Source organism: Perissodus microlepis, chromosome 23, assembly GCF_051167445.1.
Source record: "Perissodus microlepis isolate ML-2025 ecotype Zambia chromosome 23, ASM5116744v1, whole genome shotgun sequence".
In the NCBI taxonomy this organism is placed as follows: Eukaryota; Metazoa; Chordata; class Actinopteri; order Cichliformes; family Cichlidae; genus Perissodus; species Perissodus microlepis.
In genome coordinates this window covers 14,668,243-14,684,902 of record NC_140482.1, presented here as the reverse complement: position 1 = coordinate 14,684,902, position 16,660 = coordinate 14,668,243, and positions in this window count along the sequence as shown.

Sequence of the window (16,660 nt, the reverse complement as noted above, 5' to 3'; positions counted from 1 at the left end):
TCTTGTGAATAATTCATAAATCTTAGCTCAAACAGCTTTAAAACCTGTTTGCTCAACACGGGGATATTGAATTCTATAAGATAAAGCCATAAATATGTGTGTCTGAGCCTTCTATCAAAAGTTACAGCTAACTTCATGAAGTTGTACAAAAACACTTTATTTCGCCGAGACAGTGCGTTTCTGACTATTACATGCATTTGAATGGAGTTCTCGCCAGAAAACAAAGTATAGGTTTTCATCTTGTGAATAATTCATAAATCTTAGCTCAAACAGCTTTAAAACCTGTTTGCTCAACACGGGGATATAGAATTCTATAAGATAAAGCCATAAATACGTATATCTGAGCCTTCTATCAAAAGTTACAGCTAACTTCATGAAGTTGTACAAAAAGGCTTTATTTCGCCGAGACAGTGCGTTGCTGACTATTACATGCATTTGAATGGAGTTCTCGCCAGAAAACAAAGTATAGGTTTTCATCTTGTGAATAACTCGAAAATCTTAGCTCAAACAGCTTTAAAACCTGTTTGCTCAACACGGGGATATAGAATTCTATAAGATAAAGCCATAAATACGTATATCTGAGCCTTCTATCAAAAGTTACATGTAACTTCATGAAGTTGTACAAAAAGGCTTTAAAACCTTTTTGCTCAACACGGGGATATAGAATTCTATAAGATAAAGCCATAAATACGTATATCTGAGCCTTCTATCAAAAGTTACATGTAACTTCATGAAGTTGTACAAAAAGGCTTTATTTCGCCGAGACAGTGCGTTTCTGACTATTACATGCATTTGAATGGAGTTCTCGCCAAAAGAAAGTATAGGTTTTCATCTTGTGAATAACTCGAAAATCTTACCTCAAACAGCTTTAAAACCTGTTTGCTCAACACGGGGATATAGAATTCTATAAGATAAAGCCATAAATACGTATATCTGAGCCTTCTATCAAAAGTTACAGCTAACTTCATGAAGTTGTACAAAAAGGCTTTATTTCGCCGAGACAGTGCGTTTCTGACTGTTACATGCATTTGAATGGAGTTCTCGCCAGAAAACAAAGTATAGGTTTTCATCTTGTGAATAACTCGAAAATCTTAGCTCAAACAGCTTTAAAACCTGTTTGCTCAACACGGGGATATAGAATTCTATAAGATAAAGCCATAAATACGTATATCTGAGCCTTCTATCAAAAGTTACAGCTAACTTCATGAAGTTGTACAAAAAGGCTTTATTTCGCCGAGACAGTGCGTTTCTGACTATTACATGCATTTGAATGGAGTTCTCGCCAGAAAACAAAGTATAGGTTTTCATCTTGTGAATAACTCGAAAATCTTAGCTCAAACAGCTTTAAAATCTTTTTGCTCAACACGGGGATATAGAATTCTATGAGATAAAACCATAAATATGTGTGTCTGAGCCTTCTATCAAAAGTTACATGTAACTTCATGAAGTTGTACAAAAACACTTTATTTCGCCGAGACAGTGCGTTTCTGACTATTACATGCATTTGAATGGAGTTCTCGACACAAAACAAAGTATAGGTTTTCATCTGGTGAATAACTCGAAAATCTTAGCTCAAACAGCTTTAAAACCTGTTTGCTCAACACGGGGATATAGAATTCTATGAGAAAAAACCATAAATATGTGTGTCTGAGCCTTCTATCAAAAGTTAAAGCTAACTTCATGAAGTTGTACAAAAACACTTTATTTTGCCGAGACAGTGCGTTTCTGACTATTACATGCATTTGAATGGAGTTCTCGCCAGAAAACAAAGTATAGGTTTTCATCTTGTGAATAACTCGAAAATCTTAGCTCAAACAGCTTTAAAATCTTTTTGCTCAACACGGGGATATAGAATTCTATGAGATAAAACCATAAATATGTGTGTCTGAGCCTTCTATCAAAAGTTACAGCTAACTTCATGAAGTTGTACAAAAACACTTTATTTCGCCGAGACAGTGCGTTTCTGACTATTACATGCATTTGAATGGAGTTCTCGCCAGAAAACAAAGTATAGGTTTTCATCTTGTGAATAACTCGAAAATCTTAGCTCAAACAGCTTTAAAATCTTTTTGCTCAACACGGGGATATAGAATTCTATGAGATAAAACCATAAATATGTGTGTCTGAGCCTTCTATCAAAAGTTAAAGCTAACTTCATGAAGTTGTACAAAAACACTTTATTTCGCCGAGACAGTGCGTTTCTGACTATTACATGCATTTGAATGGAGTTCTCGCCAGAAAACAAAGTATAGGTTTTCATCTTGTGAATTACACGAAAATCTTAGCTCAAACAGCTTTAAAACCTGTTTGCTCAACACGGGGATATAGAATTCTATAAGATAAAGCCATAAATACGTATATCTGAGCCTTCTATCAAAAGTTACAGCTAACTTCATGAAGTTGTACAAAAACACTTTATTTCGCCGAGACAGTGCGTTTCTGACTGTTACATGCATTTGAATGGAGTTCTCGCCAGAAAACAAAGTATAGGTTTTCATCTTGTGAATAACTCGAAAATCTTAGCTCAAACAGCTTTAAAACCTGTTTGCTCAACACGGGGATATAGAATTCTATGAGATAAAACCATAAATATGTGTGTCTGAGCCTTCTATCAAAAGTTAAAGCTAACTTCATGAAGTTGTACAAAAACACTTTATTTCGCCGAGACAGTGCGTTTCTGACTATTACATGCATTTGAATGGAGTTCTCGCCAGAAAACAAAGTATAGGTTTTCATCTTGTGAATAACTCGAAAATCTTAGCTCAAACAGCTTTAAAACCTGTTTGCTCAACACGGGGATATAGAATTCTATGAGATAAAGCCATAAATACGTATATCTGAGCCTTCTATCAAAAGTTACAACTAACTTCATGAAGTTGTACAAAAAGGCTTTATTTCGCCGAGACAGTGCGTTTCTGACTATTACATGCATTTGAATGGAGTTCTCGCCAGAAAACAAAGTATAGGTTTTCATCTTGTGAATAACTCGAAAATCTTAGCTCAAACAGCTTTAAAACCTGTTTGCGCAACACGGGGATATAGAATTCTATAAGATAAAGCCATAAATACGTATATCTGAGCCTTCTATCAAAAGTTACAGCTAACTTCATGAAGTTGTACAAAAACACTTTATTTCGCCGAGACAGTGCGTTTCTGACTATTACATGCATTTGAATGGAGTTCTCGCCAGAAAACAAAGTATAGGTTTTCATCTTGTGAATAACTCGAAAATCTTAGCTCAAACAGCTTTAAAATCTTTTTGCTCAACACGGGGATATAGAATTCTATGAGATAAAACCATAAATATGTGTGTCTGAGCCTTCTATCAAAAGTTACATGTAACTTCATGAAGTTGTACAAAAACACTTTATTTCGCCGAGACAGTGCGTTTCTGACTATTACATGCATTTGAATGGAGTTCTCGCCAGAAAACAAAGTATAGGTTTTCATCTTGTGAATAACTCGAAAATCTTAGCTCAAACAGCTTTAAAACCTGTTTGCTCAACACGGGGATATTGAATTCTATGAGATAAAACCATAAATATGTGTGTCTGAGCCTTCTATCAAAAGTTACATGTAACTTCATGAAGTTGTACAAAAACACTTTATTTCGCCGAGACAGTGCGTTTCTGACTATTACATGCATTTGAATGGAGTTCTCGCACGAAACAAAGTATAGGTTTTCATCTTGTGAATAACTCGAAAATCTTAGCTCAAACAGCTTTAAAACCTGTTTGCTCAACACGGGGATATAGAATTCTATAAGATAAAGCCATAAATACGTATATCTGAGCCTTCTATCAAAAGTTACATGTAACTTCATGAAGTTGTACAAAAAGGCTTTATTTCGCCGAGACAGTGCGTTTCTGACTATTACATGCATTTGAATGGAGTTCTCGCACGAAACAAAGTATAGGTTTTCATCTTGTGAATAACTCGAAAATCTTAGCTCAAACAGCTTTAAAACCTGTTTGCTCAACACGGGGATATAGAATTCTATAAGATAAAGCCATAAATACGTATATCTGAGCCTTCTATCAAAAGTTACAGCTAACTTCATGAAGTTGTACAAAAAGGCTTTATTTCGCCGAGACAGTGCGTTTCTGACTATTACATGCATTTGAATGGAGTTCTCGCACGAAACAAAGTATAGGTTTTCATCTTGTGAATAACTCGAAAATCTTAGCTCAAACAGCTTTAAAATCTTTTTGCTCAACACGGGGATATAGAATTCTATAAGATAAAACCATAAATATGTGTGTCTGAGCCTTCTATCAAAAGTTACAGCTAACTTCATGAAGTTGTATAAAAAGGCTTTATTTCACCGAGACAGTGCGTTTCTGACTATTACATGCATTTGAATGGAGTTCTCGCCAGAAAACAAAGTATAGGTTTTGATCTTGTGAATAACTCGAAAATCTTAGCTCAAACAGCTTTAAAACCTGTTTGCTCAACACGGGGATATAGAATTCTATGAGATAAAACCATAAATATGTGTGTCTGAGCCTTCTATCAAAAGTTACATGTAACTTCATGAAGTTGTACAAAAAGGCTTTAAAACCTTTTTGCTCAACACGGGGATATAGAATTCTATAAGATAAAGCCATAAATACGTATATCTGAGCCTTCTATCAAAAGTTACATGTAACTTCATGAAGTTGTACAAAAAGGCTTTATTTCGCCGAGACAGTGCGTTTCTGACTATTACATGCATTTGAATGGAGTTCTCGCCAAAACAAAGTATAGATTTTCATCTTGTGAATAACTCGAAAATCTTAGCTCAAACAGCTTTAAAACCTGTTTGCTCAACACGGGGATATAGAATTCTATGAGATAAAACCATAAATATGTGTGTCTGAGTCTTCTATCAAAAGTTAAAGCTAACTTCATGAAGTTGTACAAAAACACTTTATTTCGCCGAGACAGTGCGTTTCTGACTATTACATGCATTTGAATGGAGTTCTCGCACGAAACAAAGTATAGGTTTTCATCTTGTGAATAACTCGAAAATCTTAGCTCAAACAGCTTTAAAACCTGTTTGCTCAACACGGGGATATAGAATTCTATAAGATAAAGCCATAAATACGTATATCTGAGCCTTCTATCAAAAGTTACAGCTAACTTCATGAAGTTGTACAAAAAGGCTTTATTTCGCCGAGACAGTGCGTTTCTGACTATTACATGCATTTGAATGGAGTTCTCGCCAGAAAACAAAGTATAGGTTTTGATCTTGTGAATAACTCGAAAATCTTAGCTCAAACAGCTTTAAAACCTGTTTGCTCAACACGGGGATATAGAATTCTATAAGATAAAGCCATAAATACGTATATCTGAGCCTTCTATCAAAAGTTACAGCTAACTTCATGAAGTTGTACAAAAAGGCTTTATTTCGCCGAGACAGTGCGTTTCTGACTATTACATGCATTTGAATGGAGTTCTCGCCAGAAAACAAAGTATAGGTTTTGATCTTGTGAATAACTCGAAAATCTTAGCTCAAACAGCTTTAAAACCTGTTTGCTCAACACGGGGATATTGAATTCTATGAGATAAAACCATAAATATGTGTGTCTGAGCCTTCTATCAAAAGTTACATGTAACTTCATGAAGTTGTACAAAAACACTTTATTTCGCTGAGACAGTGCGTTTCTGACTATTACATGCATTTGAATGGAGTTCTCGCACGAAACAAAGTATAGGTTTTCATCTTGTGAATAACTCGAAAATCTTAGCTCAAACAGCTTTAAAACCTGTTTGCTCAACACGGGGATATAGAATTCTATAAGATAAAGCCATAAATACGTATATCTGAGCCTTCTATCAAAAGTTACATGTAACTTCATGAAGTTGTACAAAAAGGCTTTATTTCGCCGAGACAGTGCGTTTCTGACTATTACATGCATTTGAATGGAGTTCTCGCACGAAACAAAGTATAGGTTTTCATCTTGTGAATAACTCGAAAATCTTAGCTCAAACAGCTTTAAAACCTGTTTGCTCAACACGGGGATATAGAATTCTATAAGATAAAGCCATAAATACGTATATCTGAGCCTTCTATCAAAAGTTACAGCTAACTTCATGAAGTTGTACAAAAAGGCTTTATTTCGCCGAGACAGTGCGTTTCTGACTATTACATGCATTTGAATGGAGTTCTCGCACGAAACAAAGTATAGGTTTTCATCTTGTGAATAACTCGAAAATCTTAGCTCAAACAGCTTTAAAATCTTTTTGCTCAACACGGGGATATAGAATTCTATGAGATAAAACCATAAATATGTGTGTCTGAGCCTTCTATCAAAAGTTACAGCTAACTTCATGAAGTTGTACAAAAACACTTTATTTCGCCGAGACAGTGCGTTTCTGACTATTACATGCATTTGAATGGAGTTCTCGCCAGAAAACAAAGTATAGGTTTTCATCTTGTGAATAACTCGAAAATCTTAGCTCAAACAGCTTTAAAACCTGTTTGCTCAACACGGGGATATAAAATTCTATAAGATAAAGCCATAAATACGTATATCTGAGCCTTCTATCAAAAGTTACATGTAACTTCATGAAGTTGTACAAAAAGACTTTAAAACCTTTTTGCTCAACACGGGGATATAGAATTCTATAAGATAAAGCCATAAATACGTATATCTGAGCCTTCTATCAAAAGTTACATGTAACTTCATGAAGTTGTACAAAAAGGCTTTATTTCGCCGAGACAGTGCGTTTCTGACTATTACATGCATTTGAATGGAGTTCTCGCCAAAACAAAGTATAGGTTTTCATCTTGTGAATAACTCGAAAATCTTAGCTCAAACAGCTTTAAAACCTTTTTGCTCAACACGGGGATATAGAATTCTATGAGATAAAACCATAAATATGTGTGTCTGAGTCTTCTATCAAAAGTTAAAGCTAACTTCATGAAGTTGTACAAAAACACTTTATTTCGCCGAGACAGTGCGTTTCTGACTATTACATGCATTTGAATGGAGTTCTCGCCAGAAAACAAAGTATAGGTTTTCATCTTGTGAATAACTCGAAAATCTTAGCTCAAACAGCTTTAAAACCTGTTTGCTCAACACGGGGATATTGAATTCTATGAGATAAAACCATAAATATGTGTGTCTGAGCCTTCTATCAAAAGTTAAAGCTAACTTCATGAAGTTGTACAAAAACACTTTATTTCGCCGAGACAGTGCGTTTCTGACTATTACATGCATTTGAATGGAGTTCTCGCCAGAAAACAAAGTATAGGTTTTCATCTTGTGAATAACACGAAAATCTTAGCTCAAACAGCTTTAAAACTTTTTTGCTCAACACGGGGATATAGAATTCTATAAGATAAATCCATAAATACGTATATCTGAGCCTTCTATCAAAAGTTACAGCTAACTTCATGAAGTTGTACAAAAAGGCTTTATTTCGCCGAGACAGTGCGTTTCTGACTATTACATGCATTTGAATGGAGTTCTCGCACGAAACAAAGTATAGGTTTTCATCTTGTGAATAACTCGAAAATCTTAGCTCAAACAGCTTTAAAACCTGTTTGCTCAACACGGGGATATAGAATTCTATAAGATAAAGCCATAAATACGTATATCTGAGCCTTCTATCAAAAGTTACAGCTAACTTCATGAAGTTGTACAAAAAGGCTTTATTTCGCCGAGACAGTGCGTTTCTGACTATTACATGCATTTGAATGGAGTTCTCGCACGAAACAAAGTATAGGTTTTCATCTTGTGAATAACTCGAAAATCTTAGCTCAAACAGCTTTAAAATCTTTTTGCTCAACACGGGGATATAGAATTCTATGAGATAAAACCATAAATATGTGTGTCTGAGCCTTCTATCAAAAGTTACAGCTAACTTCATGAAGTTGTACAAAAACACTTTATTTCGCCGAGACAGTGCGTTTCTGACTATTACATGCATTTGAATGGAGTTCTCGCCAGAAAACAAAGTATAGGTTTTCATCTTGTGAATAACTCGAAAATCTTAGCTCAAACAGCTTTAAAACCTGTTTGCTCAACACGGGGATATAGAATTCTATAAGATAAAGCCATAAATACGTATATCTGAGCCTTCTATCAAAAGTTACATGTAACTTCATGAAGTTGTACAAAAAGACTTTAAAACCTTTTTGCTCAACACGGGGATATAGAATTCTATAAGATAAAGCCATAAATACGTATATCTGAGCCTTCTATCAAAAGTTACATGTAACTTCATGAAGTTGTACAAAAAGGCTTTATTTCGCCGAGACAGTGCGTTTCTGACTATTACATGCATTTGAATGGAGTTCTCGCCAAAACAAAGTATAGGTTTTCATCTTGTGAATAACTCGAAAATCTTAGCTCAAACAGCTTTAAAACCTTTTTGCTCAACACGGGGATATAGAATTCTATGAGATAAAACCATAAATATGTGTGTCTGAGTCTTCTATCAAAAGTTAAAGCTAACTTCATGAAGTTGTACAAAAACACTTTATTTCGCCGAGACAGTGCGTTTCTGACTATTACATGCATTTGAATGGAGTTCTCGCCAGAAAACAAAGTATAGGTTTTCATCTTGTGAATAACTCGAAAATCTTAGCTCAAACAGCTTTAAAACCTGTTTGCTCAACACGGGGATATTGAATTCTATGAGATAAAACCATAAATATGTGTGTCTGAGCCTTCTATCAAAAGTTAAAGCTAACTTCATGAAGTTGTACAAAAACACTTTATTTCGCCGAGACAGTGCGTTTCTGACTATTACATGCATTTGAATGGAGTTCTCGCCAGAAAACAAAGTATAGGTTTTCATCTTGTGAATAACACGAAAATCTTAGCTCAAACAGCTTTAAAACTTTTTTGCTCAACACGGGGATATAGAATTCTATAAGATAAATCCATAAATACGTATATCTGAGCCTTCTATCAAAAGTTACAGCTAACTTCATGAAGTTGTACAAAAACACTTTATTTCGCCGAGACAGTGCGTTTCTGACTATTACATGCATTTGAATGGAGTTCTCGCCAGAAAACAAAGTATAGGTTTTCATCTGGTGAATAACTCGAAAATCTTAGCTCAAACAGCTTTAAAACCTGTTTGCTCAACACGGGGATATAGAATTCTATAAGATAAAGCCATAAATACGTATATCTGAGCCTTCTATCAAAAGTTACAGCTAACTTCATGAAGTTGTACAAAAAGGCTTTATTTCGCCGAGACAGTGCGTTTCTGACTGTTACATGCATTTGAATGGAGTTCTCGCCAGAAAACAAAGTATAGGTTTTCATCTTGTGAATAACTCGAAAATCTTAGCTCAAACAGCTTTAAAACCTGTTTGCTCAACACGGGGATATAGAATTCTATGAGAAAAAACCATAAATATGTGTGTCTGAGCCTTCTATCAAAAGTTAAAGCTAACTTCATGAAGTTGTACAAAAACACTTTATTTCGCCGAGACAGTGCGTTTCTGACTATTACATGCATTTGAATGGAGTTCTCGCCAGAAAACAAAGTATAGGTTTTCATCTTGTGAATAACTCGAAAATCTTAGCTCAAACAGCTTTAAAATCTTTTTGCTCAAAACGGGGATATAGAATTCTATGAGATAAAACCATAAATATGTGTGTCTGAGCCTTCTATCAAAAGTTAAAGCTAACTTCATGAAGTTGTACAAAAACACTTTATTTCGCCGAGACAGTGCGTTTCTGACTATTACATGCATTTGAATGGAGTTCTCGCCAGAAAACAAAGTATAGGTTTTCATCTTGTGAATAACTCGAAAATCTTAGCTCAAACAGCTTTAAAATCTTTTTGCTCAACACGGGGATATAGAATTCTATGAGATAAAACCATAAATATGTGTGTCTGAGCCTTCTATCAAAAGTTAAAGCTAACTTCATGAAGTTGTACAAAAACACTTTATTTCGCCGAGACAGTGCGTTTCTGACTATTACATGCATTTGAATGGAGTTCTCGCCAGAAAACAAAGTATAGGTTTTCATCTTGTGAATAACACAAAAATCTTAGCTCAAACAGCTTTAAAACTTTTTTGCTCAACACGGGGATATAGAATTCTATAAGATAAAGCCATAAATACGTATATCTGAGCCTTCTATCAAAAGTTACAGCTAACTTCATGAAGTTGTACAAAAACACTTTATTTCGCCGAGACAGTGCGTTTCTGACTATTACATGCATTTGAATGGAGTTCTCGCCAGAAAACAAAGTATAGGTTTTCATCTGGTGAATAACTCGAAAATCTTAGCTCAAACAGCTTTAAAACCTGTTTGCTCAACACGGGGATATAGAATTCTATAAGATAAAGCCATAAATACGTATATCTGAGCCTTCTATCAAAAGTTACAGCTAACTTCATGAAGTTGTACAAAAAGGCTTTATTTCGCCGAGACAGTGCGTTTCTGACTATTACATGCATTTGAATGGAGTTCTCGCCAGAAAACAAAGTATAGGTTTTCATCTTGTGAATAACTCGAAAATCTTAGCTCAAACAGCTTTAAAACCTGTTTGCTCAACACGGGGATATAGAATTCTATGAGAAAAAACCATAAATATGTGTGTCTGAGCCTTCTATCAAAAGTTAAAGCTAACTTCATGAAGTTGTACAAAAACACTTTATTTCGCCGAGACAGTGCGTTTCTGACTATTACATGCATTTGAATGGAGTTCTCGCCAGAAAACAAAGTATAGGTTTTGATCTTGTGAATAACTCGAAAATCTTAGCTCAAACAGCTTTAAAACCTGTTTGCTCAACACGGGGATATAGAATTCTATGAGATAAAACCATAAATATGTGTGTCTGAGCCTTCTATCAAAAGTTACACGTAACTTCATGAAGTTGTACAAAAACACTTTATTTCGCCGAGACAGTGCGTTTCTGACTATTACATGCATTTGAATGGAGTTCTCGCCAGAAAACAAAGTATAGGTTTTCATCTTGTGAATAACTCGAAAATCTTAGCTCAAACAGCTTTAAAACCTGTTTGCTCAACACGGGGATATAGAATTCTATAAGATAAAGCCATAAATACGTATATCTGAGCCTTCTATCAAAAGTTACAGCTAACTTCATGAAGTTGTACAAAAAGGCTTTATTTCGCCGAGACAGTGCGTTTCTGACTATTACATGCATTTGAATGGAGTTCTCGCACGAAACAAAGTATAGGTTTTCATCTTGTGAATAACTCAAAAATCTTAGCTCAACCAGCTTTAAAACCTGTTTGCTCAACACGGGGATATTGAATTCTATAAGATAAAGCCATAAATATGTGTGTCTGAGCCTTCTATCAAAAGTTACAGCTAACTTCATGAAGTTGTACAAAAACACTTTATTTCGCCGAGACAGTGCGTTTCTGACTATTACATGCATTTGAATGGAGTTCTCGCCAGAAAACAAAGTATAGGTTTTCATCTTGTGAATTACACGAAAACCTTAGCTCAAACAGCTTTAAAACCTGTTTGCTCAACACGGGGATATAGAATTCTATAAGATAAAGCCATAAATACGTATATCTGAGCCTTCTATCAAAAGTTACAGCTAACTTCATGAAGTTGTACAAAAACACTTTATTTCGCCGAGACAGTGCGTTTCTGACTGTTACATGCATTTGAATGGAGTTCTCGCCAGAAAACAAAGTATAGGTTTTGATCTTGTGAATAACTCAAAAATCTTAGCTCAAACAGCTTTAAAACCTGTTTGCTCAACACGGGGATATTGAATTCTATGAGATAAAACCATAAATATGTGTGTCTGAGCCTTCTATCAAAAGTTAAAGCTAACTTCATTAAGTTGTACAAAAAGGCTTTATTTCGCCGAGACAGTGCGTTTCTGACTATTACAAGCATTTGAATGGAGTTCTCGCCAGAAAACAAAGTATAGGTTTTCATCTTGTGAATAACTCGAAAATCTTAGCTCAAACAGCTTTAAAACCTGTTTGCTCAACACGGGGATATAGAATTCTATAAGATAAAGCCATAAATACGTATATCTGAGCCTTCTATCAAAAGTTACAGCTAACTTCATGAAGTTGTACAAAAAGGCTTTATTTCGCCGAGACAGTGCGTTTCTGACTATTACATGCATTTGAATGGAGTTCTCGCCAGAAAACAAAGTATAGGTTTTCATCTTGTGAATAACTCGAAAATCTTAGCTCAAACAGCTTTAAAACCTGTTTGCGCAACACGGGGATATAGAATTCTATAAGATAAAGCCATAAATACGTATATCTGAGCCTTCTAACAAAAGTTACAGCTAACTTCATGAAGTTGTACAAAAACACTTTATTTCGCCGAGACAGTGCGTTTCTGACTATTACATGCATTTGAATGGAGTTCTCGCCAGAAAACAAAGTATAGGTTTTCATCTTGTGAATAACTCGAAAATCTTAGCTCAAACAGCTTTAAAACCTGTTTGCTCAACACGGGGATATAGAATTCTATAAGATAAAGCCATAAATACGTATATCTGAGCCTTCTATCAAAAGTTACATGTAACTTCATGAAGTTGTACAAAAAGGCTTTAAAACCTTTTTGCTCAACACGGGGATATAGAATTCTATAAGATAAAGCCATAAATACGTATATCTGAGCCTTCTATCAAAAGTTACATGTAACTTCATGAAGTTGTACAAAAAGGCTTTATTTCGCCGAGACAGTGCGTTTCTGACTATTACATGCATTTGAATGGAGTTCTCGCACGAAACAAAGTATAGGTTTTCATCTTGTGAATAACTCGAAAATCTTAGCTCAAACAGCTTTAAAACCTGTTTGCTCAACACGGGGATATAGAATTCTATAAGATAAAGCCATAAATACGTATATCTGAGCCTTCTATCAAAAGTTACAGCTAACTTCATGAAGTTGTACAAAAAGGCTTTATTTCGCCGAGACAGTGCGTTTCTGACTATTACAAGCATTTGAATGGAGTTCTCGCCAGAAAACAAAGTATAGGTTTTCATCTTGTGAATAACTCGAAAATCTTAGCTCAAACAGCTTTAAAACCTGTTTGCTCAACACGGGGATATAGAATTCTATAAGATAAAGCCATAAATACGTATATCTGAGCCTTCTATCAAAAGTTACAGCTAACTTCATGAAGTTGTACAAAAAGGCTTTATTTCGCCGAGACAGTGCGTTTCTGACTATTACATGCATTTGAATGGAGTTCTCGCCAGAAAACAAAGTATAGGTTTTCATCTTGTGAATAACTCGAAAATCTTAGCTCAAACAGCTTTAAAACCTGTTTGCGCAACACGGGGATATAGAATTCTATAAGATAAAGCCATAAATACGTATATCTGAGCCTTCTAACAAAAGTTACAGCTAACTTCATGAAGTTGTACAAAAACACTTTATTTCGCCGAGACAGTGCGTTTCTGACTATTACATGCATTTGAATGGAGTTCTCGCCAGAAAACAAAGTATAGGTTTTCATCTTGTGAATAACTCGAAAATCTTAGCTCAAACAGCTTTAAAACCTGTTTGCTCAACACGGGGATATAGAATTCTATAAGATAAAGCCATAAATACGTATATCTGAGCCTTCTATCAAAAGTTACATGTAACTTCATGAAGTTGTACAAAAAGGCTTTAAAACCTTTTTGCTCAACACGGGGATATAGAATTCTATAAGATAAAGCCATAAATACGTATATCTGAGCCTTCTATCAAAAGTTACATGTAACTTCATGAAGTTGTACAAAAAGGCTTTATTTCGCCGAGACAGTGCGTTTCTGACTATTACATGCATTTGAATGGAGTTCTCGCACGAAACAAAGTATAGGTTTTCATCTTGTGAATAACTCGAAAATCTTAGCTCAAACAGCTTTAAAACCTGTTTGCTCAACACGGGGATATAGAATTCTATAAGATAAAGCCATAAATACGTATATCTGAGCCTTCTATCAAAAGTTACAGCTAACTTCATGAAGTTGTACAAAAAGGCTTTATTTCGCCGAGACAGTGCGTTTCTGACTATTACATGCATTTGAATGGAGTTCTCGCCAGAAAACAAAGTATAGGTTTTCATCTTGTGAATAACTCGAAAATCTTAGCTCAAACAGCTTTAAAACCTGTTTGCGCAACACGGGGATATAGAATTCTATAAGATAAAGCCATAAATACGTATATCTGAGCCTTCTAACAAAAGTTACAGCTAACTTCATGAAGTTGTACAAAAACACTTTATTTCGCCGAGACAGTGCGTTTCTGACTATTACATGCATTTGAATGGAGTTCTCGCCAGAAAACAAAGTATAGGTTTTCATCTTGTGAATAACTCGAAAATCTTAGCTCAAACAGCTTTAAAACCTGTTTGCTCAACACGGGGATATAGAATTCTATAAGATAAAGCCATAAATACGTATATCTGAGCCTTCTATCAAAAGTTACATGTAACTTCATGAAGTTGTACAAAAAGGCTTTAAAACCTTTTTGCTCAACACGGGGATATAGAATTCTATAAGATAAAGCCATAAATACGTATATCTGAGCCTTCTATCAAAAGTTACATGTAACTTCATGAAGTTGTACAAAAAGGCTTTATTTCGCCGAGACAGTGCGTTTCTGACTATTACATGCATTTGAATGGAGTTCTCGCACGAAACAAAGTATAGGTTTTCATCTTGTGAATAACTCGAAAATCTTAGCTCAAACAGCTTTAAAACCTGTTTGCTCAACACGGGGATATAGAATTCTATAAGATAAAGCCATAAATACGTATATCTGAGCCTTCTATCAAAAGTTACAGCTAACTTCATGAAGTTGTACAAAAAGGCTTTATTTCGCCGAGACAGTGCGTTTCTGACTATTACATGCATTTGAATGGAGTTCTCGCACGAAACAAAGTATAGGTTTTCATCTTGTGAATAACTCGAAAATCTTAGCTCAAACAGCTTTAAAATCTTTTTGCTCAACACGGGGATATAGATTTCTATGAGATAAAACCATAAATATGTGTGTCTGAGCCTTCTATCAAAAGTTACAGCTAACTTCATGAAGTTGTACAAAAACACTTTATTTCGCCGAGACAGTGCGTTTCTGACTATTACATGCATTTGAATGGAGTTCTCGCCAGAAAACAAAGTATAGGTTTTCATCTTGTGAATAACTCGAAAATCTTAGCTCAAACAGCTTTAAAATCTTTTTGCTCAACACGGGGATATAGAATTCTATGAGATAAAACCATAAATATGTGTGTCTGAGCCTTCTATCAAAAGTTACATGTAACTTCATGAAGTTGTACAAAAACACTTTATTTCGCCGAGACAGTGCGTTTCTGACTATTACATGCATTTGAATGGAGTTCTCGCACGAAACAAAGTATAGGTTTTCATCTTGTGAATAACTCGAAAATCTTAGCTCAAACAGCTTTAAAACCTGTTTGCGCAACACGGGGATATAGAATTCTATAAGATAAAGCCATAAATACGTATATCTGAGCCTTCTAACAAAAGTTACAGCTAACTTCATGAAGTTGTACAAAAACACTTTATTTCGCCGAGACAGTGCGTTTCTGACTATTACATGCATTTGAATGGAGTTCTCGCCAGAAAACAAAGTATAGGTTTTCATCTTGTGAATAACTCGAAAATCTTAGCTCAAACAGCTTTAAAATCTTTTTGCTCAACACGGGGATATAGAATTCTATGAGATAAAACCATAAATATGTGTGTCTGAGCCTTCTATCAAAAGTTACATGTAACTTCATGAAGTTGTACAAAAACACTTTATTTCGCCGAGACAGTGCGTTTCTGACTATTACATGCATTTGAATGGAGTTCTCGCACGAAACAAAGTATAGGTTTTCATCTTGTGAATAACTCGAAAATCTTAGCTCAAACAGCTTTAAAACCTGTTTGCTCAACACGGGGATATAGAATTCTATAAGATAAAGCCATAAATACGTATATCTGAGCCTTCTATCAAAAGTTACAGCTAACTTCATGAAGTTGTACAAAAAGGCTTTATTTCGCCGAGACAGTGCGTTTCTGACTATTACATGCATTTGAATGGAGTTCTCGCACGAAACAAAGTATAGGTTTTCATCTTGTGAATAACTCGAAAATCTTAGCTCAAACAGCTTTAAAATCTTTTTGCTCAACACGGGGATATAGAATTCTATGAGATAAAACCATAAATATGTGTGTCTGAGCCTTCTATCAAAAGTTACAGCTAACTTCATGAAGTTGTACAAAAACACTTTATTTCGCCGAGACAGTGCGTTTCTGACTATTACATGCATTTGAATGGAGTTCTCGCCAGAAAACAAAGTATAGGTTTTCATCTTGTGAATAACTCGAAAATCTTAGCTCAAACAGCTTTAAAACCTGTTTGCTCAACACGGGGATATAGAATTCTATGAGATAAAACCATAAATATGTGTGTCTGAGCCTTCTATCAAAAGTTAAAGCTAACTTCATGAAGTTGTACAAAAACACTTTATTTCGCCGAGACAGTGCGTTTCTGACTATTACATGCATTTGAATGGAGTTCTCGCCAGAAAACAAAGTATAGGTTTTTATCTTGTGAATAACTCGAAAATCTTAGCTCAAACAGCTTTAAAACCTGTTTGCTCAACACGGGGATATAGAATTCTATAAGATAAAGCCATAAATACGTATATCTGAGCCTTCTATCAAAAGTTACAGCTAACTTCATGAAGTTG